A 27,831-nucleotide genomic window follows, 5' to 3' on the forward strand; every position below is an offset into this window, starting at 1 on the left:
GTTAAAGACCTCATCGTCATGATCATGGTGGTGTGAACGGTTCATCAATCTGAGTCCAGATGAAGGAGTTAGAAGCAGTCAAAGTTCAGTTGACTTTTTGTTGACTGGGCAGGCTTAAGGAGGCCACAATTTGGACAGAACTCGGCCACCGGATTCCAGCCAACCTAGGCCATATTCCAGGTGAATTTGTGGCCTGGTTAATTTGTCTCCTTCGGCCTAAAATCCAATTTTTTCAAAGTGGCCTTATTATTATTTTAAAAAATTAAGAAAAATATATAACGGGAGGTGTTGGGCCACCACCCCACACCAACTAACGTATATGCCATATGTTAATGAGGAGGCCAACGACGATTGAACCCACCCGGCCCACGTGGGCTGACCCCCACCGGGCGGCCCCATGAACAAACCACGTACCATACCAATGGTACTCCATAAATGAACCATGAATACAACGTACAACCAAAACAACACGCCAACAAACAAACGCGCCATGATATGGAGGTATGGGGGTGGGCCGCCCAATGTGGACCCAACACCCCATTTAAAATTTATTTTTGTTTATAAAAACGAATATGTGTTAAAATAGGAAGGAGTGAGATTTGATCCCCCGAACTCTCCTCCACCATTTGCCTATTTTACCATTGCACCAAACTAACTCCTTGTAAATCTGCCCGGGTTTTTATATAAACATTCATTTTCACCAGGGCATGGGGGGAGATGGATGAACCAGGAGCGGGCACAAATTTTGAGACAGAGGAGGCAGAATATTCTTTGATGCCCAAAGATTCTCCAAGGAGGTAAAAATTGTTTTTGTCGAAACATAGTCAAGTTTATAGTCATTTTTCACAGTTTTCCGCAAGGATCGCAATGGTGAGGTGAGATTCGCCTTTTGAGTTGTAGATTTCTAGTCCACCCATGGATCAGAATCTTTGAGGAATCTAGGGGGAATCGAAAAGATTCCTTGAGCCCCAGATTCTCAATTTCTCAGAATTCAGAAATTTGACAGTCGATTTTGCATTATTCGACGCCACAAATCTGATGGTGCATTCAGATTTTTCATTCACTCATGTCATTTTCCAGCCACTTTTCTAAGTGGAGTGCAAGTGTCAACATTCATGTGCGAGCAATCATTTCCATGCAATTGATGCCGTGAGATTGATGGTCCGAACAGCTTCAGTAGTTTGACATCAGCTTCTTCAGATGACCCTAGTTGTGAGGTATATGCAGTGTGTTCATGTACTTCTTTTGCTATGAATTGTGCTGCACAGATCCCGGTTTGATTTTGAAGAGGGATATTGTTTATTACTTGTTTTCATGATTCCTGCTTGATGTGACGTGGAATCGTCTATGTGATGTACTTGTTGTCATGATTCGTCATGTTATGTTTTGAGATCCCTTTGTTGTATGTTGATGGGATACTCATGTTGTCATCATGCATGTTTGCATTGAGATCCCTTTTATTCCATGTTGGTGGGATGCTCATCATGCATGAGTTTGCGTCATACTGATAGGAGTCTTTTGACTGAGAGTTCCTGTAGTGGAACATCTCTCGGAACCACTCCTGTGTGAGGGAATTTCCCTTGTATGATAGCGACATCACCTCTATGTACATCATCACTGTTTACAGCACTTAATGCAGTGGCATACACCATCTTGACACCGGGGCTCGGAGACATAGTCCCTCCTGGACGAACTCCATTATCAATGTCTTATGTTTTCATGTGCTGACGATTGTCATGTTCCTCTTCTTTACAGCATGCAGATGTATTCATTAATGTTCTTTTAAAAATTAAATTTAACACATCATGAAAGTAAAAGGTCTTGGAAGGGTCCTTTTTCACACCCAGACTTGGATCAAGTGGTATTGGAGCAGTCTTTGCGTGGATGTGAATTGCAAGCATGAACAATGGAACGTGTAGCAACAGAGAATGAAAAAGCGATGTACAAGACTATGATCAAAATTTCCAAAAGGGTAGAGATAATATATGAAACTCTACAAAAAGAAACAGAGGAGAAGGAGCGATTGCAGCTTCAGTTACAAGCCACGGAAGAGGCCCTGGAAGAACTGAAGCACAACAACCATAATCTTCAAATAGAGAACATTGAATTGAAAATGTGTCTACATGAAGAGGAAGAGGAGAAACAAATTTTGCTATGACACCTACAAGCTAAGGACGAGATCTTGGAAATGCTACAGTGTGACCCATGTGAGGTAAAAGGTAGTTCTCCGAATTCATGTATGTTTCCTAATGATAATTTCGCTATTTTTGAAAATCATACCATAGGAATTGGCTCCAAATTGTTGAAGAGAATGGGGTATGAAGGAAAAGTCTTGGACATTAATGGCCAAGGCATTTTCAACCCCATCAAAGTAGAATAATTGCCTCATCAAACAGGACTTGGGTATGTTAGAGAGGAAGTTGGGGAATGTGTTGAGACAGCGAGTGAGCCACCAATAACAGATGATGAGAAGCCATCATCAGTTCTTTCCAAATCGACAGAGGAGGTAAAAGATGTTGATTTCATTTCAGTTTTATCTTCACAAAGTATGATTTCTTTTGGAGATTTGGAGATCCAAATTACAGGGACAAACATGAGTCTCCTTACCAGGATGAGGCATGAGGAGGAAAAAGAACTTGGTGTTAATAACCACGGCGTAACTCAACCATTGGAGGTTATGCATAGACCTCAATTTGCAGGCTTGGGATACACTAAGGGAGAATGCTCGAAGGTGTCATATGCTTCTGAGACATTGTTGAAATCATTGAGGAAAGACAATGATGGGAACACATCCCCATCATCCCATGGCAGTGCCCATGGTGGGGAGAAAGCTTAAGCAAGTTCTCATTGTCATAATGGTACTAGAGATAGCAAGGGAAGGTATAACCACTTTCGACATTCGAATGTTCATTTCAATTATAATCATGTTGTTAACGATGAACGTAAAACATGGCATCGAAAAACATGTACCTTTTATGGATTACATAACCATACATTTTCTAAGTGTTGGAAAAGAATGGCAGCACACAAAAGGATGACGCGTGAAAGACCCTCTCAACAACAGGTAAAGAAACATGTTAAGGAGATCTGGAGGAAGAAAATCTATTGCAGTCATTACGATAGTAGTAGCCATCAAAGAGCCACTTGTTGGAGGCTCCATTCAGAGCAGCGCCTTAAAGACAAAGTGTTGATGCATGAACCAAATGAAGCAGTTGTTGGACAAGAAAAACCATCACAAGGTGATGAACCGTTCACCTTGATAAGTGAAAAATGGTTCCTAGATATGTTAGAGTTTCATGGTTGTACTTTTGTAAATCATTTGTTGCATTTTAAAATGTAAAAGTGATGATGTGTTTTCCATCACTTATTAAGCAACAATGATGTCTAGTCTTGTTTTGTGTTGTATGATAAACTGTGAAAGTAATGTCGTGTTTCCATCACTTGTCAGAGAAAAAATAGTGTTTGGCCTTATTATTGTAAATCATGTATTGCATTGATGATGTGTTTTCCATCAATTTGAAGCAACAATGATATGTTGGCTTGTTTTCGTAGCTGGGGTATTGTGTCCATCTTGTTGTAAACTTGACCACCAAGTATAAACTCGTGGCAAGTGTGGGACGCTTGGGTCATTAGTTGGTCATGAGAGTCAAGCATGTAATTGCGAAAACAATGTACTACAGGTTGAAGAAGTAGCAGGTGTTGGCTCATTTCTTAAGGCTCCAAAGAACAAAGGTGAAGGAGATGGAAGCGAGGCCTTTCAGGACGCTTGTGATGCAGACAAGGTACAAGAGGTTGTAGATTATTTTTCATGTTTTTGGAGGACCAAAAGCTCCTTAGTGGGGAGGATTGATCTAGGTGGCTCTAGAGATACACATAGGACAAAGAGGGCTGATGTAAGCTCGAAAATTGAAGTGTTTGTATTATGCTCAAACCAGGTTCATGTTAAAGATCTTGTCGTCATGATCGTAGTGGTGCAAACGGTTCGTCAATCTGAGTCTGAATGAAGGAGTTAGAAGGAGTCAAAGTTCGGTTGATGCTGATTGGGCAGGCTTAAGGAGGCCACAATTTGGAAAAAAGCCGGCCACCAGATTCCGGCCAACCTGGGCCATATTCCCGGTGAATTTGTGGCCCGGTTAATTTTTCTCCTTCGGCCTAAAATCCAAATTTTTCAAAGTGGCCTTATTATTATTTTAAAAAATAAAAAAAAGTATAACAGGTGGTGGTAGGCCACCACCCCCACCACCCCACACCAACTAATGTATATGCCATACATTAATGAGGAGGCCGATGAGGATTGAACGTACCTGGTCCACGTGGGTCGGCCCCCACTGGGCGGCCCCATGAACAAACCACGTACCATACAAACAATACTCCATAAATGAACCATGAATACAATGTACAACCAAAACAACGCGCCAACAAAAAAATGCGCCATTGATATGAAGGTATGGGGGCAGTCCACCCAATGCAGACCCAACCCCCCATTTAAAATTCACTTTTGTTTTTAAAAACGAATATGTGTTAAAATAGGGAGGGGCGGGATTTGATCCCCTGACCTCTCCTCCACCATTTGCCTATTTTACCACTGCACCAAACTAACTCCTTGTTAAATCCGCCCAGGATTTTATATAAACATTCATTTTCACCAGTGCACCGGGGGAGATGGAGGAACCAGGAGCGGGCACGGATTTCGAGACAGAGGAGGCAGAATATTCTTTGATGCCCAAAGATTCTCTAGGGAGGTAAAAATTATTTTTGTCGGAACATAGTCAAGTTTATAGTCATTTTTCATGGTTTTCCACAAGGATCGCAATGGCAAGGTCAGATTCGCCTTTTGAGTTGTAGATTTCTAGTCCACCCATGGAGAAAAATATTTGAGGAATCTAGGGGGAATCGAAAAGATTCCTTGAGCCCTAGATTCTTAATTTCTCAAAATTCAAAAATTTGACAGTCGATTTTGCACTATTCAATTCCACAAATCTGATGGTGTGTTTGGATTTTTCATTCGCTCATGTCATTTTCCAGCCACTTTTCGAAGTGGAGTGCAAGTTTCGACATTCATGTGCGAGCAGTCATTTCCATGCGATTGATGTCGTGAGATAGATGGTCTGAACAACTTCAGCAGTTTGACATCCGCTTCTTCAAATGGCCCTGGTTGTGAGGTATATGCGGTGTGTTCATGTACTTATTTTGCTATGCATTGTGTTGCATAGATCTCGATTTGATGTTGATGAGGGATCTTGTTTATTACTTGTTTTCATGATTCCTACTTGATGTGATGCAGAATCGTCTATGTGATGTAATTGTTGTCATGATTCGTCATGTTATGTTTTGAGATCCCTTTTTTGTATGTTGATGGGATACTCATGTTGTCTTCATGCATGTTTGCATTGAGATCCCTTTCATGCCATGTTGGCGGGATGCTCATCATGCATGAGTTTGCGTCATATTGATAGGAGTCTTTTGACTGAGAGTTCCTGTAGTGGAACATCTCTCGGAGCCACTCTTGCGTGAGGGCATTTCCCTTGTATGATAGCGACATCACCTCTATGTACATCATCACTATTGACAGCACTTAATGCAGCGGCCTACACCATCTTGACACCGGCGCCCGGAGACATAGTCCCTCCTGGATGAACTCTGTTATCAACGTCTTATGTTTTCATGTGTGAATGATTGTCCTGTTCCTCTTCTTTATATCATGCAGATGTATTCATTAATGTTATTTTAAAAATGAAATTTAACACATCACAAAAGTAAAAGGTCTTGGAAGGGTCCTTTGTCACACCCGGACTTGGATCAAAAAGTATATCAAATATGCCTCCCAAGTATCACTGACAATTGACCTAGAAGGGTCAACAAACAAGTTTGACAAGTGTGCCAACACGTCCTCCACTCTCCATGAGGCCTCTGAACAAGTTGCAATACATCTGAAGCACCTATTCAACCTTTGTAGCACCATCATCAATCTGTCACATCACTAAAACAAGTCTCCTCATAGGCATCAGCATCTCCTGCAAAACAAGTGTGAGAGGATCACCAACATATACTCCAATAGCATACCAAACTCTCCAACCAGTCTCTACACCAACAACTCCAATTCTAATATATTTTACAACATGATTAAGATCTTCTCATTATTCAACCATTAACACTCATGGACTAAATAAATCTAATCCCTCTAATAGATATGAAGCATCAACACACTATTCATCCTTCTCTCCACACATACACTCAACATCTAACTCCATCAACAACCACAAAGCTCACAATGCAAGAATATAAAACATGTAGGGAGAAATTGAGCTTGGAGCTAGGATCAAAGGTGCACAAATTGGACCAAATCAATCCACTAAGGTCACTACTAGTTCACTAAATGCATTCACATCATGAGAGGACCTTTTCAAACCATTTACGACATTTTCCACTTTTCCTAGAAGCCTTTGGGAATTTCCAATCTAATTTTGTTCCGAACAACGTGAGGAATGCAGGGGAAATCTCATGAACTCCCATAGTCGCTCCCCTGACATTGTCTAAAATTGACTAGGGATATAACCACTCCCTTGAGTTTTCCTTCATGTGACTATAATATTCCAACCATTCCCATATGCCTTTGTGCATGCAACTGGGGCTTAGGCTCAATAAAAACATCAGTTCTTTAGCCTAGAACCTCTGCCACTGATTGGATCACCTTCCCCTGCATCTGTACTAGTCTCTATACCTCTAACATAGCCTCTAACATGGCCTCTAACACATCTACAAGTATATCAAATATTCCTCCCAAGTATCACTGCCAAGTTGACCTGGAAGGGTTAACAAACAAGTTTGACAAGTGTGCCAACACGTCGTCCACTCTCCATCAGACATCTGAACAAGTACCAATACATCTGAAGCACCTATTCAACCTTTGTAGCACCATCATCAATCTATCACATCACTAAAACAAGTCTCCTCATATGAATATACATGAATACCTAATGAAGACCTAATTGATAACTCAACTAGTGTTCCCTGAACCATCTCTATCATATGTAGATTTGATCATCACTTGTAGAAGCCTCCTCTACTTGTAGTAGAATCAACAAACCATCATGACATGTCCATCAATGCAAATTCCAACACATTCCAACTCCTCTAATACCATCATTCTACCATCAAGCTCCACCAATGGCAACACATACCGACAGTCCATCAATATGCATCATCATGAGGTTGACATAAGTGCATGACGTCAAGAGTTGAAATCAATGCCACAAAACCATCTCACTATCAATACATCATGCCATCCAATAAGACCACCAAGTCAACATCCATCACACATGATCATGACCAATATGACTATGACCATGACCTTGTTGACATCAATGCCAACATCCTCTTTGATGGGGAAACCTCCTTTACATTACATAAATGAAAAATTCTTGGATGATACAAATGATAAGACCTCCTTGGTATATATAAGAGTCTAAGGGGTCACAATATAATCATAGTCTACATAACAATAATAATGTAAGGGCACAATAGTAATAAAAGTGGGCTTCTATGGGGCACACCAATAACAACATGGGGGATACGTGGGCACAACAATACCAATAGGGGGATACACTAATAATAAAAATAAGGGGAATACATTAGTATTATAGGGACCTAACATGCCCCTCTCCTTCAAAAAAGTGTTGTCCTCAACACTTGAGTAGTTCAAAATGCTTCTATATAAAATTCGCATCCCCCATGTGGAATCTTCAGTGGGTAATTTCTTCCACTTAATGAGATACTTTGAAATTAATCGATTTTGTAGCTATTAAATTCTAGATTCAGTGACTGCTTCAAGATCAAATATGACTTTTACTTCTTTGTCAAGTTCTGGAAACATTGTTTGAACTAAGACCTTGTCACTGATAACCTTCTTTAAGCATGAAACATGGAAAGTTAGGTGTACTCGGGAAGATGAAAGCAACTCCAATTTGTATGCCATAGTGCCAATCTTTTGAAACACCCTATAAGGACCATAGTACTTGGGTGATAATTTATTATCCTTCTTAGCTTGCTTGAGGGACATTTTTGTATATGGTTGTAGTTGTAAAAATACCCAGTTGCCTACATCAAAATTGCTTTCACTACGATAATGATATGCCTGCTGTTTCATTCGATTCTACTCAAAAGTGAGGTTATCCTTTAAGAGTTGGAGAACTTGTTAATGCTCGACATGATCTTCCACTGCTTGAACTTTAGAATTTTCTCTTAAAGATGATTTGATGGATGGTGGATGATATCCATAAAGTGCCATAAATGGGGTCATTTTTGCTACAATATGGAAGGAAGTGTTATACCACCATTCAACTAGAGGTAACCACTTGACCCATTTTGGTTTTTTATAAAATACAAAGCAATGAAGATATCCTTCTAGACATTTTTTCACTATCTCAATTTGTCTGTCAGATTGAGGATGATAAGATGATCTATGAGATAATTGAGTACCAAGCCAAAAAAATAATTCCATCCAAAATTTTTTAGTGAAAATGGGATCTCTATCACTTACAATAATCTTTGGGTTTCCATGTAGCTTTTGAATTATTTCCATAAATGTAGTAGAAAATGTACTAGCTTTAAAAGGATGAGATAATGCACAAAAGTGTGCATACTTGGTAAGTCTATCAACTACCACCATGATGACACTCTTTCCTTTAGACTTGGGTAAACATGTGATAAAATCCATTGAGACCTCCTCCCAACGATGACTTGGAATGGACAAAGGTTGTAACAGATGCAAGGTCTTAGTTGTCTCAACTTTATTTTGTTGGCAAACTAAACATTCTGCCACAAAATTCTGAATATCAAATTTAAGGCTATCCCTAAAAAATTCCTTCTTGACCTTGTGGTGAGTTTTTAAAAATCACGATTTCCCTCCTAAGGGGAAGGTGTTCAATTCCAAAAGAATATTTTTCTTGAGTTGGGAATTCTTACAAAGATATAAGCGATCTTTTTTCCATAATGAATCATTTTTCCAGCTAAATGTATCAGATGTACTGGGATCTTGCTGCAACTTTTGAATGTGTGACCACACCTCTTCATCATTCTTCCATTCATCCCTTGCTTCGGTTATCAAATCAGGCTAGATAATATAAATGGCCCAAAGAAATGCTTCCACATCCTCATCCTCTCTGGGAGTGCATCTGCTAAAACATTTTGGTTCCCTTTTTTGTAGATAATTTCAAAGTCATAACCCAACATCTTTTTAACCCATTTTTGCTGCTCTTCTAAAGATAATCTTTGTTCCAAAAAGTATTTAAGGCTATCATGATATGTGTTTACCTTGAAGTGTATTCCGATTAGGTAAGGTCATTGTTGCTTAAGTGCATTTAGTATTGCCAACATTTCTTTATCATAAATAGGTTTGTGTAAATACCTTCCTTTGATTGGACGACTTTCAAAAGAAATGGGTCTTCCTTCTTGCATTAAAACAAAGCCAATTCCATTTCCTGAGGCATCAAATTCCATAATAAATATTTTTGAGAAGTTTGGCATTGCAAAGACTGATGCTTGGCACATTGCCTCTTTAAGATGTTAAAAGGCCTCAATTGCTTCTAGAGTCCAAGAAAATGCATGTTTCTTCAGTAATGTTGATAGAGATGTTGCTATTCTCCCATAATTCTTAACAAACTTGCGATAATACCATGTCAACCTGAGAAATCCTCTAATGTGCTTTATGGTTGTGGGGATTTTCCATTCCTTAATGGATTTAATTTTGTTAGGGTCTACCTTAACACCCCCATGAGATACAATATAGCCCAAATATTCCACCTCTTGTACTCCAAAGAAACATCTAGAGGTTTTTACATATAATTATTTCTCTTCCAATAGTTTGAGCACCCTATCAACATGTTGAACATGATCCTTCCAATACTTGCTATAGATTAGTATAAAATACTAACACAAATTTTCTAAGGAAGGGTTTGAAAAAAAATGTGGAAGGTGCATTACTAAGGCCAAAAGGCATGACCAAAAATTCATAATGACCCTCATGAGTTCTGAATGTTTTTTTTTGGAATTTATTTAGTCTTCATTTTAATTTGATGATATCCTAAATGAAGATCCATCTTGGTGAAGTAAATTTCTCCATGTAATTCATCCAACAATTCATCAATGATAGGAATGGGAAATTTATCTTTAATAGTGAGCTTGTTGAGCTCCCTATAATCTAGAAACGTACGCCATGATCCATCCTTCTTGTGCACCAATACTATTGGAGTAGAGAAATAAATTTTACTAGGTTAAATTATACCGGCTGCTAGAATTTCTGCAACCATATGTTCAATTTCACTCTTTTGGGCATAGTGATATCTAAAAGGTATGATGTTTGGAGGAACACTTCTTGAAATCAAATTAATAGCATGATCATGATCATGAATAGGTTAGAGACCTTTGGGAGTCTCAAATACCTTGGAATTATTGTCCAAGACTTTTTTGAGATCTGGTGAATTAGACGATTTCGATGTTTGAACCTCTAGTGATCATAATTGTGCAATTATGCCCCATTGTTCTTTCTTCAGAAGCTTTGTCATGTCATTAGAGATAATTATCTTTCCTATTTTCCCTATGATACACCTTAATTCAACTTCCTTTCCTTACCAAAAAAAATTCAAGAAAAGTTCCTTAAAATTAAAGCTATCATCACCAAATATTGTAACCATTGTACTCCTAGTACAACATCAACACCAAACATTGGAATGGAAAGAATTGGACTATTCAATACATATTCCCCCATTGTTAGCTTGATATTATGGTACTTTCCAGAGAAATTTATAGTTCCTCCATTTGCAACCATCACTTGACACTCTGGTGTTGGATATAGGAAGCAATTCAATTCCTTGGCTATCTTACAATGAATAAAATTATGGGTACTACCCAAATCAATCATAACTATTACCTTTTTCTTCTTAATATATCCTTTTATCTTGAGATTTTGAGGGGTTGTAATTCCAACCAATTCATTACAAGATATGGTTGGATTCATTTCTTATTTTGTTGGGGTTGGTTCTTGGTGTATATCCTCCTCTTTTGATGTTTCTTGTTCCTTTTCTTCCTCCTCTTCACAATCTATGTAGAATAATTTCTTCTCAACACACTTATGACCTTTAGTGTATTTGTTATCACAACTGTAACAAATCCCTTTTTCTCTTTTTTCCTCCAATTGTTGTGGTGTCAAGCTTGTTAGTTGTGGAAGAATAAGAGTAGCAACACTTCCATCTTTATAGTTTTGTGTGGTAGACTTCCTTGTTGCCATAATTTTGCTTTAAAATTTTCTTGCCACACTAAATGTCTTCTCTAATGAATCAAGTTCCCAAAGTGAACCCCATGTTGGATGGTATCCTTTAAATTCTATATGAAGACATCAATCCTATACCCCTCTAGAATGTCAGTTACCCTAATATTCAATTTTTGGAAGTCTTCAGTGTGCTCCACCATTGAACCCTTTTGTTTGAAATTTATCAATTGGCTAAAGAAGTTGTTTCTCTTTGTATATTCATAATGTGTTATCATTTCCTCTGTAAAAATTTACCAAGTGACAAGTGTTTTACGAGAAAAAATCCATATATACCATACAAACTGATTGGGTTCTAAATATAAATATGAAATATGTACCTTTTGTGAGGGTTGCACATCATGTAGATCAAAATATTACCCCATTTGTAGTATCCATGTTATTGGATCCTTGTCATCAAACTTATGTATATCGATATTTGGAATGTGGTAGGTCTTAAACCTAAAGTTAGAGTCTCTAAAATCATTATTAGTATTCCTTTTGTTCTCATCATGAGTTTCATGGAATACCTTGTCGCCATTAGGAAGAATTTCTTGTAGAAACTTTGTCAAACCTTCCATTTCTATTTTTAAACCATCCTTCAAACCTTCCATGGCCATTTTATTTTTTGTTATAAATTTTCCATGTTCCCTTTTAAACCATACATATTGACATTCATCATCGCTTTCAATTCATTTTTGGTTACACTTTGTGAGAGTGAAATTTGTTGCACTTGGTCTTGTAATTTTGATATATTATGTTGCAATTCTTCCTCTTCTTCATGCAGCGTAGAAGAGATTTCTGGTTGCTTACTACGTGTGTATATTTTTTTGTTTCGAGGAATTTTGGAATAATAAAATGATATATATTATTCTCTATGCCCTTTGAATCACTAGAAACTGATTTTTCAAACAAAATTTATGCAAAATTAAAAAAAAATTATACACATTTTTCTTGTTTTTTAGGAGCTCGATATTGAAATTGTTGTATCTCTTTAATTTCGGATATCCAATGTCAAAACTTTCATCTTGTGGTAGCCCTCTAAGTCTTATTTCCAACCCCATAAGTCAGATTGAGATTGGATGCTTCAAGAAAGAGTTGTGCCCAATCTCCCACAATGTCCTGATTATCAACTAGTTCAGTAGATCAAACTTGTATGGAGTGCCACGTGTCACTGTTTTGACCTTTGGCTCTAAAAATGATACACCAAAAACTAAATTTCGTGCAATTTTTGTCACTTTTTAAGAAATTCAAATGTGATGCTTAGAGACAAAAGTTATTACAAATTTCCCTAGGTCATTCGTTTGAGATTGAATTCTAGAGCCTCCAAAAACCCTAACTTCCTCATATCATATCTTTGAAAATGTAGTGAACCAATATCTGAAATTAGTACATGAAGTTCAACAATATTTTGGCTCCATGTAATTGGAATTTCAGCTTTTTAATCCTAGTACAAAAAAATTGTAGAAAAAATTCCAAGATGACCTGTTTGAAGAAGCAAAACCCTAGAATCCAAAGCTCTTATACCAAATGTTATGCAACTAGCTCACAAAACAGTAGAAAAGATAGATCAACGACTTAAAAAATATCATCTTCAAGGGGTAAACCTCCTTTACATTACATAAATGAACAATTCTTGGATGATACAAATGATAAGACCTCCTTGGTATATATAGGAGTCTAGGGGGTCATAATATAATTAGAGTGTTCATAACAATAATAATGTAAGGGCAGAACAATATCAATAGTGGGCTTCTATGAGGCACAAAAATAAAAACATTTGTGATACATGGGCACAACAATAACAATAGAGGGATACACTACCAATAACAATAAGGGAAATACACTATAGGGACCTAATAGTGACTATTCATCATGAGTCTTGCACTTTTTCCTAGCTTGTATTGATAGATTTCATGTGTGTGATCTATGTTTGAGTCTCATTCAGATGAATTTCCATCTCTTACTATAGTGATCCAACACTTAGCCATTTGGAGCTCTTATTGGTCCCACTTCCCAGTGCAAGTTATAAAATCTTCAATTTCTCATTAGGTGATGAGCATAACCTATTCATGAGCCTTATTGATCAAATCTCTCCCTGTTACATCTATGCAATAAGTCCTCTTCAAGGTAATCTCCTATGGTTGCACATTCAGTACCTTCAAGGTACAAGTCATCTAACCCTTATTTCTTGTACTGACTTACTGCACTGAGTTTTGAGTAATTTTGCTTTGTCTAGTGCATCGAGCATTTCTAGGGGCCCTTTACAAAAGAAAATTACACCATACAAGGTCTCCTCCATCTCACAGTGCAATAAACATATCTTGGGAAAAATGACTCACCTTTTTCTTCTTGCCTCAGTGAACTACACAATATCCTCTTACAAATAACCACTATCAAGTTGAACTGCACTAGCTTAGGGCCCATAGTGCATTTCTATCAAATTGTGGGCCATTGTTGATGAAACTTTTGCTAGCATTAGGCCTCTCCTTCCCTCTCATAGCATAGCGCAATTCTAACCAATAGTGACTCAATCCTTAGCCACTAGCATTTCCTAGTGTGCTGAAGACTTGCTTTGTCCTCTCCCTCCTAGTGTAGGGCACAATTTCAGTAGACAATGGGCCATTTTTCAGAAAAAATATGGTATCCTTTAGGCCTCCCCCTCCTTCCCAGTGCATGGCATAGTAACAAGGCTTATTGTTTCTCCCATTGAAGACAGTGATTCACCTCTGTGCCTAGATATTGTCTTATCCTTCCTCCTGAGTGCATGGCACAATCTTAGAGCATAGTAAGGCCTCTTCTCAATCACTTTTGAGTCAAATTGCACCCTCATTTTCTCATACTCCCTTAAGACTAACACATGGCATAGTATTAGTCAACAAGCCCATCAACTATGTCTCCTGTACTTTCCCACTACGTTGGACCCTGAAGTGCTCCTCCTCATAGCACATGGCACAATTTTAGTGAACAATGGTGCTTTCCTAAGCCATTGTTTGTCTCAACTACGCCCTCCTCGTCAAGCCCTTCCTTCATAGTCCTTTCATAAGCCTATCGTGAGAAACTTCTTTCATGAGTAAGGTATATATAGGATAGATGATTTGAAGATTGAATTTTCCTTATCATGAGTGATATTCATTTGCAGGAGCACCACCTCAACATAGAAAAGTGATGCTAAAGGAATATAGTAAGGAGAAGGAGCAAAGAAGCACTTGCAAGCAAGAATCATCATGAAAACATGGAGTAGATCCTGGACGATGACATAATGTTTCATGATGACTTAGAAATTCCTAAAGTTTATCCAAGGCCCTTTGGAGGGTGAAGATGAATCGCAAAGTAGATATTTCATGAAGATGAAGTCCTAATCAGATCCATCATGGATATTCAAGACAAGTCAACAATAATAGTAGCTTTTCATTGCCACATCATCATGAAGTTCCATGTCATCATTGTCAAGTTGTGGTTTGTACAAGTGTCATCACAAATTTATATGTGTCCATGTGTCTTGGCACATCATCATGTGGAATGTAATGATGTAATTTCAAGAAAATGATAAAATGTAAATTTGTGAAAGTCCACGAGTCACATGTGGAAAAGTTTTTCTTATAGAAGTTCAAATGTCATTTAGGAGTCCAAAATTCTAATGGAAGTCAAAAGGTCACATTGGAATCCCAAGATTCATGAGGGTGGTTCAAGATTCGTAAGGGATATGAAAGTTCATTCCTGTTTTTATAAAATAAACCTCATAACTCAAGCAAGGGCCTTTTTAGAGGCTTGGACCTTGTAGATCTAGCCTTGGCTTCTTCCATTTGGCATAGAAGAGAAAATAAATCCTTGGAGAAGCAAGAAGTGACTTAATGTTCCACTATTGGAACTAGTGCCTCACCATTGTAATTGTGTACTTGGATCTTTTACATAATTAATTGAAGCTCATTGAACCAACACACTTTCGTGCATGTATCATGAATGTCTTAAGGCTATTCTTTGGATGTTTGCAGCATATGTTTCCATTCTAGTGTACTAAATAAATTGAACTATTTTGGTGGCTTTGGTGCTTATCTTGTTGAATGTGTATTGAATTTTCTTCCATGAATCATTGTGATCTTGTGGACTAATTTGTAGGCTAATTAGCAAATCTTTTCTTACTCTCATGTGCCTCTCCTGGGATAATACTATTACTTTAATTTTAGAGACTCACTCTTGTCGCGCTCGTGAAGGTATAATTTCACACATTGCAATTGGTTTCACAATGTCAACTTACTTGTTTATTCAAAGATTACGTTTATAATCTCTTATGTTATCCGTTGTAGCTGAGGCAAACATTAATTTATGTTGGCTCGATCGATACTCCAAATGGGGATCCTACTCCAAACAGTGTGAGGTCTAATTGGGACTTCACATTGGGGAGACCCCCCATATGTTGGTGGTATCCAATACCGTCAACATTATGGTGCTAGAAGGAGGTCCATGTGACAAGTTGTGCCCATTGAGTCTATTCTGAACCTCTTATCTTAAATGTCTCAATCCCAAATCATAATTCCATGATTTGTTTCTAATAGATCAAATTTTAAAGTCCCCTTGGAAATAATTGTTGACTTGTTTCAATTAAAGTTTGACGGCGAGGGTGAAAACATTCATCGCTCAACATATATCTTTGTTTCTCAATTTTTTGTGAATATTATGAAATCAATTGTCAAGATACAACTAGTAAATTGTTCACCCTCACTCTTGAAGGTTGATTTAAGAAATGGTGTCAGACATTACCAACTACTTCCATTCATTCATTTTAACAACTCGCTATGGAGCTTCATCAAGCCTATGACAAGTATGATTATCAAGATGTTTGTAAAATGATTGATTTTCTTAGAATGAAACTTAGTGAATCTTCATAGGATTTTCTTAATCGGTTTCTTCACCTTTGCTATGAATTTCTCGAGGAAGTGATTGATTCTATTTTCATTATGGAAAAATTGCAAAGTTTGATTCTTCTAACCTCGAAATCGTTTGAATCTAAATCCCTATATGATTCTACTCATCCACTTTTTGCAAACCATGAGACACCTCTAATTTTAGAGGAGGAACCTACTATTCCTATTGTTCCTTGTCCTCCTCCTTTTCCAATACCAATTTGGGTGCCTCCTGGTGATGATGTTGAAGTTGGGAAATATAAAAATCAAATTATTAATCCATCCATTCAACCTCCATCCTCTTTCCATGACGTAGGTCCTATTGATGAGAAATTTGAATGGTTTAGTAATGGCATGGAGCCTAAAGTCAAAGTTGATCCATTGGTTTTTCAAGATCATATCAATGTAGGTAAGCCTAATCTTGAACCTAATCCAATTGAAAATGTGTTTGCCTCCAGGGATACCCTAAAAGCTCTACCATCTATGTCTCATGACTCCTTGTTCCCTAGTCTACTTGATACACCTACTTCAAATCTTAATAATTATCAACCTATTATTTCAAGTGGTAACCAAGAATAAGGTAGTTAGATTTAACATGTAGAGGAGAAAAATGTTGAAGATATTACCTATATTTCAAGATAATAATCTTACATCTCTAGCCAGTCACCGATCTTGTAACCTTGATAACATGTCAAATAATTCTAAGCCCTGCATTCAAGTTGACACTTTGGATAACCATCACCTTGAAATCCATGTTCCAATTGATACATATGGTGATGATTGCTCAAGTACATCGAATGATATCTTTCATTTTTTAGAGGACTTGAGTTTGAAAGGTATCAAAAAAAGACCTACTTTTAATATTCTACAATATCCATTTATGGGATGGGATGCTCTTTCAATTCAGAATGATACTAAAATTTTGGAGAGGTAAGTGTTGGAAAATTGGTGGTTTCTGAATGGCCATTGGTTGTGTTAGTATTTCCATTGATGTCAACCAGATTGGCATAGATGCTTACTGCAGCAGATGCAGGCAGTAATGGCCTAGGTGGAATCTCATGGTAATTGCAGGCTTTATGTAGAGAATCATCATAGTAGCATGCTTACTAGAGAAGCCATAAAATGATAACTAGGGTGGATGGGAGTTCAAAATTCCAAGCATAGGAAGAAGAGTCAAGGAGAAAAGAGTGGCAGAGGATTTTCAGCCATACTAGAGGTAGACGATGGGGTCAAAGCCTACATCAGACCCTCTCCATTGGAAAGTTCTCTGGAGGATCTTTCCAACGGTATGTGGAAGTATAAAAATGGACTTATGGATCAAAAGACATGGTTTTCCAAGGTTCATAGACTTGAAGTCCTAAGAATGTTGAAATATCGGAGGTCGAAGCACCTCGAGACCCGATATCGAAACCTCAGAGGTTTGGGACCTCGAGACCCAAGATATTTTGGAACATGAAATATTGGAACAGGCGGCATATCAAATGTTGGAGACTTGGGATATTGAAAGGATGAAGCCATCAAGGACCTCGAAGCATAGGTCCATTGGAGATTGGAACCTTGTAAGTACTTAAGATGTGCATTTCTTTGGAAGTGTTGAGGTTTGCGAAAAATGGGAAATATAAAGGATTTCGTTGAAAAACCAAAGTTTGATGGACCCATTTCTCTCTCCTCCAGATGGACACGTTTTGGCATGTTAGTGGGCCCAAGAAAGTGAAGTGGCTAGTGATGTCAGCATATCAGAAGAGTAGAAGTTTAGTTTGCAACCAACCATTTTGGTATTTTACTTGAAATGTATATGCCTATGCTTTTAGTTTTAAAATTGTATGAAATAGTAGAACAGTGGCAAGAGAAGATTGGTGCCTCCTGTGAGTGGGTGCTCACAAAAAAACAGATGTAATTAAGTAGGTGCTTAATTTACATCATAAACAAACAAAAAATTTGGTGTTTTTGTTCCCTCTAGGTTTCCACGTGAAAAACACTGTGTCAAATGTGTGTGATACTCATGTGAATGTTATATGAACATGTATGTTTAAACTTGTTGTTCACTTCCTTTATGAATGAATTCTCACACAAGTAACATAATATAAAAAGGGATTGTAAGCATACTAGAAAAAGAAAAGAATCTCACAATTATTGATTCACCCCCCTGCCCCCAGCAATTCCTTATTCCAACAATTGGTATCATAGAAAAGGTTCCTTCAGGAACAATCTAACCATTGGAAGGTATATATATAAGGAATTATGTCAAGGAAAGAGAGTCAAGAGGCTTACTCAAGTAGAATACCATTCTTTGATGGAACAAACTATGCCTTTTTAAAAGTGAGAATGGAAGCATATCTTATGTCCTTGGGAGTAGATTTTTGGACTTCAATGCTAATGGACTACAATGTCCTTGATATTCCTCCCACTGATGAAGATTGTAAAAACTTATATCGAAATAAATATAAAGCCAAGAAATCGATTCTCTTTGGTCTTAGTCAATCAAAACGTGTAAGAGTTATGCATTGTAAGTCTGAAGTATGGCTAAAGCTTAATCAGAGGCATGAAGGAGATGAAAAAGTCAAGCAGGCAAAACTTCAAACTTTCAGAATGAGGTTTGAGAGCTTGAGAATGAGTGAATATGAAAGCATAGCAGAATTCTTCCTTAGAGTTGATGAAGTAACGAATATGATTAGAGAAATTTGTGAAGAGGTCAAGGAAGAGATGATTGTTCTGAAAATATTAATATCGTTGCCCATGAGATTTAATGTTGAAATCTCAGCTATTGAAGAAATGGCTAATTTAAAGGATCTCAAGATGGACCAGTTGCATGGTACTCTCACAGCCTATGAGATGAGAGTAGGAAGGGAAAAGTATGAATGTAAGGAAGCAACATTCAAAGTATCCAAAAAGTCGAAGGAGCACAAAGATGATCAAGACTGCTCTAGCTATGAATCTGATAAGGAGTTGACTCAACTAGCTAGAAAACTAAAGCATGTCTCAGAAAAATATAAAGGGAAGTTGCCCTTTAAATGTTTTGACTGTGGAAGAGTTTGACATTTTTCGTGCAAATGCCCTTATCAAAAAAATGCTGAAAAGAAAGATGATGATAAATTTGGAAACAAGTCTCTGAAACATCAGAAGAAAAATGGGTTTTATTCCAAATAGGATAGCTCACCACTAGAGTTAGACAGTGAGAAATCATCGAAGAATGGCTCAGATAAGTATCTACTTATGGATTTTGAAACAGGCTCCAAGAAACAAGGTATTATGGACTCTGAAGAGGAATAAGAAAAGGAAGGAATAGTGTACCTTGAAGGGGAACTCATCAGTGCCCTTGATGAGTTAAAGAAAGCGAGGAAGAAGAATAAGTAGTTGAAGGAACAACTACAACATGCTGAAGAAGGTATGTATAAATCTAATAATGAGGAGTTTCTTATCAAAAGGAAAAACTTGAAGAAGCTATCAAGAGAAAAGATAGTTTAGTCCTTCTACCATAATAAAAATAAGGAACCTGTGAGAAACTAGAAGAAGAGAACAAGCAATTAAAACATGAGCTACTCAAGTTAAGGAAGGAAACGATCTCAAAGACATGCAAAGATGGAATTCTGTCTTTGAAATTTAAACTGGAAGAAGCTAAATGAAAGGAATAAGTTCTTCAAGAGTTGATCCAGGAATGGCAAGAGAATTGTTAGAGTCTTGAAGCAAAGGTTGTTTCTCTAAGAATTGATATTGAGGGAATAAAGATCAAGAAGGGTTTAAATGAAAAATTTGCAGAAGGCACAAGGAAACTACAACATATTCTAAATAGAAAAAAGGCCCTCTGGAATCAAAACAGGTCTGGGATACTCAAAGACACAAGAATCCTCTATGGAAAAGATCGACTTTAGGTCCGAAGGATTCAAAGAACCATAGAGCTATGTGAATAATATTTAAGGAAGAATCAATAAAGACAAAAGAGCAGCAAGGAAAAGAGGAGACCATCAATGGAGAATGAATCAATCAGTCAAAAAACCAAGGTACCTTCATGCACAATCTCATAAGACTTCCAACAATAGGCATGCCTATTTATTTTATGGTCATTGTTATAAATGTCATATCTTTGGACATAAAGTTGTTAATTGTAGAAGGATCAAGGTTGAAAGAAATGAAAATCCGAGATATAAAAAGGATCATAATTTTAGATCTCAAGACCCTTCTCTCAAAGATCGAAACGTCTTCTCTCCCTTGTTAAGCAAAGTAGAATGATTCAAATGTAATAATTTTGGGCACAAAGCAAGTGAGTGCAGAAGTAGGTTTGAATACCAATCTAAGTCCCAAAATGTTAGATAGTCAATTATCCAATAGGATAAGGGGAGATGGAAATGAAATACTAAAAGGAGCATGTAGCAAGAAAACAAATGCTATGTGGATAGTGGTTGTTCCAAAAATATGACTCGAGATAAAAACAATTTTTTGTCGCTAAAAGAAAAGGACAGAGGAAACAATGTCACCTTTGGAAAGAATGCTCTAGCATGAGTCAAGGGTAAAGTTGTAGTTAGTATTGATAAAAAAATATAAACACAAAATGAGTTGTATGTAGAAGTTCTTAAGCACAATCTGCTTAGTGTTAGCCAAATGTGTGATAATGGATATGATGTGGCCTTTCGATCTAAAGACTGTGATATCCACAACATGAAGAATGTAAAAATGGTGGGAAAAGAAATCAGAACCCACAATAATGTATATGTGTTTGACGATTCCAGGGTTAACTGCTATTTAAGAAAAAGAAGTGAAGCATAGTTGTGGCATGTTGCGGCCACAGAATTCTGCTGCCAAAACATGGGGGATAACCACCTGGTCCCGACCTTAAGACAACTCCTTTTCCATTTAAAGTGGTGGCTCCGACTGGGGATAATGGGACCAGTTTCCCAGTGTGGGTTTTAAGATGAGAGTGGGTGGTTCATGAGTGTTTGCAATAGAATAATGATAATCTAAATGACTTATTCTATGATGTAATTCTCTAACTAACTTATTCTAATATAAGCTCAGGTATTGCTGTGTGGTATGCGATCTACAAAGATATATGCTTAACGTGTGATAATAAAGTTTGATCACAATTAAATAGAGATGATAACGTATAGAGATAATTTCTTTGACTAAATAGTTAGTCAAATAAATTTATAAAATATATCGCATATATGATGAATTATATATGAAAATCACAATTTTAGCTAGGCATCATACAAAAGTATAACTAACGCTTAACAGAAACAATAAATCTCACACACAATTCATGAAAGTGAAGTTTTGCCACTAATTAAATGTAAACATAATCAATCATACAAGATAATAGTACTATATGTGTGAAGTCATTCTCATTTGACAAATGAAATAGACCAACTTCTTTCTTCAAATCCAATTGTCTCCCAAGAATACAATAATGCATCAACAAAGGACAGTAGTCTGATATCTAAAAGAAACGATCATGATCCATAATTTCACCAAAGCATTCACAAACTTACAATAGTTCATTCTTTGCAAATGTTTTTGATAAAATTCTGGACCCTTCTCTAAATGCATGAGAAGGGTATAAATACTATTCTAACTAATGTGCAAAAATAGATTATACAAAATTTGAGGAGGTTTCAAACAACCTTCCTCCTAACTAGGTAACTAACTCCAAAAATAAACAGTGGCTAAATGAACAAAACTAAGAGGATGACTTGTTGTCTGCCAGCTTGTCCTTCAAATCACATATATTGGTCATCGGTTGAATTTGAGGAGGTGCCCCAAAATGTGTCTTGAGCTGTCCTGTGAAAATTGCATCAGTGAGAGGTGGTAGCATCCGCTGAGTCATATGAAGGGAACAGTTGAGAGTCATAACATGGCTGTGTGGGTTGACGAGATATTGCCAATACGACTCCTAGTTGGTCCTATTCAATTTTGTAATTGCCTCCCTTTGAGTCTCCACCTTTTCTTGCCAACTTTTATACAGAGCATTTAAATCGAGAATTTCTTTCAGATTTCCTTCTTTAATCAGGTTGGTGGAAAACAGGGTGTGATTCACTGCCTTAATGATATTCTTTGATACCCTGGCTGCCCTTGCGACTAATAGCTTGGCTAGTTTTATTCTCGCATCCTAATCTATGAAACAAATGTCTTTATGAGTTTCCTCAATCTCGGGTAGATTGGCTTTCCTTCCATCTTCTTTTTCCTGCCATTCAATGAACTCAGAGATTCTGGTGTTTAAATCATTAAACTCGGTTCTCTATTCAATTTCCTTATCTGTCAGCTGGTCTCTAGTAGTCATATATGGAGTAATGTGAGACATATTCTGGAAGAAATACTCTTGTTGATTCACCAGAAGGGAATTTAATTCCAGTGCCTCTTTAATAAACTCCTCAGTAGTGGGAACATGCTTGTATCTTTCCATGGCTTGCTGCATTTCTTGGAGTTGCATGGTTTTGGATGATATATCGGCTTCATGTCTTATTTTCAGGACCTCCATGTCTTGCTGCAATTGTGCGAGTTGCTCAGCCGCTTGCTTGTTTACGCTTTCTTTCTCTACTTCGAACTGTGCAATCCTCTCCTCTTTTTCCCTTAATAAAGTAGAGACTTCAGTAGCCTTGTCCATAGTGGAAGATGCATATGCTCCAGTGAATTGTGATAGTATAGTCAAGTTCTCGGCCGGATTGAAAGGAATGTACTTCCAAACAACATCCATCAGCTCATTTCCAAGTGGGAATTCGGGTGTGTCTACCCTTTTCCTTTTTCTTTGCCTTCTTACTACAACCTTGTAGAGAGGGATATATAACACATCAAGTGGAGGTATTTCAGTTACTTTCAAAACAATTTTTGATGTGGGCAGAGCAGGGATAATTGTTGGAAATAATATTGAGAGGGGGGTGAATTCGTATTATCAGATCTATAATTTTATTTTTCAAACAGATTTATATACATTACTTCAATGAAGTGAACTAGCGTATACACGTGACTGTACTTAAAGCAACCAACGTATATGCAGAGAACTTTTGATTTAGACAATTAATCATGTATTGAGCTTAAACCAGTATATCAGAGATTTATTAGACATTGTAGTAAAAGCAAAATAAAGCATCACACATAAGCAACACACATGAACACCAAGATATAAGGTGGAAACCCAATGTGGGTAAAAACCACCTGCTGTTGTCGTCTTTGTCTTCTTTTTAATAATAAGAAAATATGTTTACAATCTTGTATTGGTGCAGACTCATACCAGTACGCAGGCACCCACTTGCAGAAGGCTACAACCTTCTCTCGTTCTCCAGCTACTACTGGAAGGGAGCTACAACCCCCTAGCTCTTGTACTAGCCAATATGTTTACTAGTACGTAAGTGCCAACCTACAAAAAACTCCACTCTTCCACCAGGGACCACGTTTCATGAATTTTCAAACTAGATACTCCTGGAATACAACATCACAATCTGAAGGCCACGTTTCATCCAAATTTCATACTGGACCCATCAACAACATTGAAACTTAGAAAATCATATCTGCAATACTACCATCAAATACATCTGCATCAACCAATCACTGAAACCCAATCATCGCTTTCTGAATCAGCCACAACTAAATCAATCAATCACTTGACAACCCTTCATCTCTGAAACAAATCACAATCAATCTGATCATTCAAAACACTATCATCAGAATACAGTCACCAGAACACAAAACAGAACCCAGAACTCTATAACAACAAATAGAAACAACTGAAACTTTAAACATCAGACTTCATAAGGTATACGCTACTTCCATGTGCCGAACAAGCATGTATACATACTTTTACCAAAGGGAACTAACGTATAGATCTGCAAATTCAAATTTATGATGTATACGCTACTTTGATTTGCTAAACCAGCGTGTATACAAAAGAGAACCTGCATACAGATTTGTAAATTATGACTTAAACATTACAACCATTCCAGACTTCAGTCATACCCAGATCATCACATTTACAGAATAAAAAATGCATCAGTATTCAGATCTAGATTGTTCAAGATCAAACCACATAATGATAATACTCTTAAGCCTTTATGATCCCGGTCCATCATCCTTCATTAGCCTTAGAGGTGCATCCTTAGATCAGATCAAGCAAACCATCAGAAGCTCATTAACTTGCATATATGATTCAACACTTCATAAGATATCAAGGTCCCTTACACACATTGGCCTAATGATCTTCTCCTCTTTATATAGTTTTAGGCCTTTCTCAATACCGTGGACCAAAACTACTTAAGACCAATACCTTGGACCAAATACCTTAGACCAATTACCTCGGGTCAAATACCTTGGACCAAAAACTTTATTTTCCCAAGATATACACACTTTTCATTTTGTGAAAGTGCGTGTGTATGTATACTCTCTTTTTGTTCAGTAAACCTGCGTGTATACGCAACTTGGTCAAGGTGAACCTGCGTATACCTCTCTTTCTTCATTCTTTGTAGTCTGAACTGTAATTCTTTGCTGTTGACATGCTACACTGTGATCTTTCATTTGAGTGAGTTTCCATCAAGGACAACACCTGTATCATAATTCCAACAATATCCCCCTTTGGACTTGATGGCAACAACAACACCAAGTCACTCTCCCCCTTTGACATCAAGGGCAAAGAGTGGACCAAGATATTTTCTCCCTTTGACATACATTATGTTGTTCATGCTCCCCCTGAGTACATGCTGAATTCTCTGATTGAGCTCCCCCTGAGTACATGTTGAATTCTCTGATTGAGCTCTCGTTTGTGTACATGCTGAGATGCACTAAAACTGTCCATGCTCCCCTTGAGCACAAGCAAAGTCTGCAAAAAGTTTTTCTAAAAGAATAACATGACTCTATAACTCAACTATGTGAGGATGACCTTCCTATCACCAATGGCTCATACATACATCCATCTCCCAACCAAGTGGGGATATACCAAATTTGACTCATCCACCCAACAAAGTGGGTATATACCAATTGTTTATACATGACAAAAACAAGAAATATTACATCGTCCATCCCATGTAAAGTGGGGATACAAATTACATCATTTGTACAAGAGGACTCATTCAAATGTATGAGAAGACATATCACACCCTAGACTTTTACATGACTTGAGCAACAAATGGTATAAATATCTGAAACCATAGATGGACTCAGCAACCATAATGCCAACAATGTTGAATGTACATGAAGGCTAATGCTCCCCCTGAACTGGTGCTACATGTGCATTGTTAATAGGTCAATGATCAAGGCATCTTTGTCAGTCATATAAAATTAATGAATAGAGCATATCGATAGACATTAATCATCAATATCAGTTAGAGCACCCATATCAGATCTTTCCCCACTGTTTTTCTTGTCTGAAAAACATATACACTCCTTGACCCATAGAAACACGCGTGTGTATGCAACTATACTTCATGAAACACGCGTATAATAACCTTTCTTTGAAAAAATGGATTTAACAGTAGGATGATGCAGCGACTACTCCCAGCTTTTGTTTGAGATATTCAAATGTCTCTTTGGGCAGTGGTTTAGTGAATATATCAACAACCTGTTCTTTGGAGGGAACATACTCCAATTTGACATTTTGTTCAAGCACTTGTTCATGTAGAAAATGGTATTTGATGGGTACGTGCTTGGTCTTGGAGTGCATGACTGAATTCTTTAAATACTGATGGCACTTGCATTATCACATAGAATGGAGATGGGTGGAGTACATGTGATCTGAATGTCTTGCAAGGTTTGCATCATCCAAAGTAGTTGTGTGCAGTAATATGCAACAGCCACATATTTTGCTTCAGATGTAGATAACGCAATTGAACTTTGTTTCTTGCTAAACCAAGACACTAATCTGGAACCCATATAGAATGCACCACCATTAGTGCTTTTTCTGTCATCAACACTTCCTGCCCAATCTGCATCTGTATATGCATGAAGAATAAGATCTGTATCTCTAGGATACCATAAACCAAAGTTCTGTGTTCCTTGAAGATATTTGAAAATTATTTTGATTGCCTGAAGGTGTGATTCCTTTGGATTTGCTTGGAATCTTCCAACTATTCCTACTACAAGCATGATGTTAGGTCGGCTACCTGTTAGATAAAGCAGACTGCCAATCATGGATCTGTAAGTTGGTTGATATACTGTTGTTGATTCATCATTTGAGCTGAGACTACATCCTGTTACCATTGGGGTACATACAGGTTTAGAATCTTCCATGCCATACCTTTTCAAGATCTATTTGAGATATTTGGTTTGTGAAAGAAAAATACCATCTTTATTTTGTTGAACATGTAGACCAAGGAAATAGGTAAGTTCACAAAGAAAGGAAATTTCAAATTCTTGCTGCATTACTGAAGCAAAATTCTAACTCATGGATTCTTCATTGCTACCAAAAATGATATCATCAACATAAACAACAATAATTAGCAATTTATCAGTGTCAATCTTTGTATATAGATTGCTATCTGCTTACCCTTTTGAAAAACCTTGTTGGTGTAGATATTTGTCAAGGTGGTAATACCAGGCCCTTGGAGCCTGTTTCAGACCATAGAGAGCCTTTTTGAGTCTTGCTACGGGGTAAAATGCACGGTGTATGGAGAATGAAAATACCCTCAAAGGTCTTCCCGGGACCTTCGACAGATTGTAATATTATCTGCAACTATCACAAAGTTACATGCATGTTCATAAACAATTACTAACTATCAAAGTATGAGAAGGAGATTACCTCAAGCCTCCATGTAGATTTGCTGGAGAGCACAAATGTAGCTAGGTGGAAGTCCCCTGAGCCGGCTCCAGATCAAGTCCTACACAAAGAAGAGACAAGTGTAATCATAACATACAACTCTGATAACTAATACATGAATACATAAAGAACATATAATTGCATACAACTAAGCTACTCATGCAAACAGGTATTGGACAAACAACTTAATGAACGATAGTACCAACACCATAGAGTAGACAGCACAACTGTAGTTCTGTATTAATATTGGAAGAGTGATTACAACCATCTGTTGCATCAGCCTTCCTCTACCCCTTCAGCTTCTCTCTCTCTCTCTCCCTTCTTTCTTAACAGTCAAGTATGCTATCCTTTCAAATGCTTTGACCTGTTTCACAATAGCCCTAGCTTTGCTTATGTAGCAATTGAGTTAGGGTTGCCAAGTTCCTCCTTGAGTTCACTAGGGAAAAAGTAATGAAATTGCCATGCTTTTCAGCTCTTTCCCATTTGCCTCCTTCTTTCGGATTAGAAATCCTCCAAATAGGTCAATTTTGGATGTTTCCTTGCTTTTCTTGAGTAATTTTAGGAACAAATATCTAGATATTTATGAGTCAATTCGTTCCTTTGACCCTTGGAACTTCACCAAGTTTCACTAACATTGTCCCCTTACTAGCAACTTGAGTTAGTAGGGTCACTAACGCACCCTTAGGCTTGGAAACAAGCTTTATAAAGCAGGTTGTTAGTGTACAACCAGCATTAGTGTGGAATCAAGGCTTGTAATTGTGGTCTTTGCTTTAGCTATCATGTCTTTCCCCTCTGAGTTGATGAGGAGGTCAATTTGTTGTATAACAGATGCCCCCTAAAGTATGAGATCAGAGGTTGCGACGATGGCTGAAATAATTTACTTTAACTGTAATTTT

The sequence above is a fragment of the Pinus tabuliformis genome, chromosome 7 (genome assembly GCF_031772625.1).
Source record: "Pinus tabuliformis cultivar Carrire ecotype Pingquan chromosome 7, CPIR1, whole genome shotgun sequence".
NCBI lineage: Eukaryota > Viridiplantae > Streptophyta > Pinopsida > Pinales > Pinaceae > Pinus > Pinus tabuliformis.